Raw genomic sequence first — 2,341 nt, 5'->3', positions numbered from 1 at the left:
TGAAGAGGAAGGGTATACTCATAGTAGTAATGCCACAAAAAGGGTTTAGGTCGAGAATCGACTGACGTAACCCGATAGCGTTACCAATCATGGTTATCAGACCGCCTATTCTAATGGGTGCTCGCTCATCTTGGATAAGGTGGTCTAAATTTGCTAGCATAAAGGTGGCACCGTTTACTGGACGGTTCTGAGAAGCACAGAATAGGATGAAGAGTTCATCATGTGAAACTGAAGTGCTGCTTGGCTTCTCTCCAAATAAGGTGTGGGTGAGGATCCCATGGAAGTAACGGAAGGCCAGGTTGTGAATGTTTCCAGGGAGAAACTCATGGTCCTCGGGTTCATCATTTCCAGTCAAACTATCCCAAAAGTGTTCAAGTTCTCTATACTCAAACAGTTCTTCCTGGCTTACTGTGAATGTGTAAAAGGAGGTAGGAAAACCCAATAGGTTTGTAAAGTCTCTAATATTAAATTGGTACTCCATGTTGAACATTCTGAACTGGATAAAACCTCTGCTAATTCCTTTTCCACGGCTGGGTAGGTAGATTAATGAGCTAAGGAATTCTAGTGTGAGTCTCCGGTAGGTGGCAAAATGTCTTAGGATAGGGGATGTCTCCCATCTTATCTGATTCAGCAAATACAGGACACTTTCTCTTAGTCCAAGGGCAGTCATAGCCCAATCATCAGCATATAAACTAGGTAGCATCTCTCTAGTGGCTAGTTCGTCAAACTTTTGTTTCTGAGCCATTCCTCTGAATTTGATACCCATACGATCAATATGTCCCATCTGGTTAGTGTTAGCTAGAGAAAAGAAAACATGAGTTTTAGTTAGGATTTGGCCAAATGCCGAAAGAAGAAAAAAGTTGTTATTATTATTATTATATTTTTTCTTTTGAATTAAAATAAATCAGGAATGAATACTAAACAGAAATTAAAAGAATAATTAAGGAAGAAATAGAAAAATGATAATAATAGAATAAGAAAATAATAAAATAATTGTGGGTTGTCTCCCACTAAGCGCTTTGTTTAAATGTCGCAAGCTTGACAAAGAAACTGTTAAGTATAATCTATTGATCCTGGGGGCATTTCGTCTAAGTGTAGGATTTGCGAATCTTCGTTGGTTTCCGCATAGTGATAGTGTTTTAGACGTTGCCCGTTTACGGTGAACGGTTCTATGGATTTGCCTTTAATTTCTATCGCTCCACTGGGGAAGATGTTAGTGATATGAAAAGGACCTGACCATCTGGATTGTAGTTTTCCCGGGAATAACTTTAGTCTAGAGTTAAATAAAAGGACTGTGTCGCCTTGCTTGAAGATTTTCCTTGATATACGCTTGTCATGCCATTGTTTTGTTCTTTCTTTGTAGATTCTGGCATTTTCATAGGCGTCTCTTCTGAGTTCCTCTAATTCGTTTATGTCAAGGATTCTCTTTTCGCCGGCGGCCTTATAGTTTAAATTCAGATTTCTAATGGCCCAATAGGCCTTATGCTCTAACTCTACCGGGAGGTGGTAGGATTTTCCATAAATGAGCTTAAATGGGGTTGTCCCTATGGGGGTTTTATAAGCAGTTCGGTATGCCCACAAAGCTTCTGGTAATTTTAATGACCAATCTTTCCTTGAAGTGGCGACTGTTTTTTCTAGTATCTGCTTGATTTCTCTGTTAGATACTTCCACTTGTCCACTGGTCTGAGGGTGGTAAGGTGTCGCTATCCTATGTCTCACGCCATATTTAAACAATAGTTTTTCGAGTACCTTGGATATAAAGTGCGATCCCCCGTCACTGACTACTATTCTTGGGATTCCAAACCTCGGAAATATTATATTCTTAAAGAGTCTAGTTACTACTCGGGTGTCATTTGTTGGAGAAGCTATAGCTTCGATCCATTTTGAAACGTAGTCTACTGCCACGAGTATGTATTTGTTACCGAAAGAGGATGGAAAAGGTCCCATGAAGTCTATTCCCCACACGTCGAAAATCTCTACTTCCAAAATACCCTTTTGTGGCATCTCGTCACGTCTAGATATGTTTCCTGTGCGTTGGCATCTGTCACATTCCTTAATAGCCGCATGTACGTCCTTCCATATAGTTGGCCAATAAAAGCCGGCTTGTAGGATTTTAGAGCAGGTCTTGGATGTACTTGTGTGTCCACCATAAGGAGCGGAGTGGCAGTGTTGGATTATATTTTCTACCTCTTCTTCGGGTATACATCGACGGAAGATACCATCGGGGCCTCTTTTGAAAAGTAAGGGATCATCCCAGTAATAGTGTTTTATGTCGTAGAAGAATCGTTTCTTCTGCTGGTAAGATAAATTAGGTGGAACTATTCCGGCGGCTAAATAATTG

Source organism: Lathyrus oleraceus, chromosome 3 (assembly GCF_024323335.1).
Source record: "Lathyrus oleraceus cultivar Zhongwan6 chromosome 3, CAAS_Psat_ZW6_1.0, whole genome shotgun sequence".
Lineage (NCBI taxonomy): Eukaryota > Viridiplantae > Streptophyta > Magnoliopsida > Fabales > Fabaceae > Lathyrus > Lathyrus oleraceus.
The sequence above is the reverse complement of the archived record's forward strand: the minus strand, read 5'-3'. Positions refer to the sequence as shown.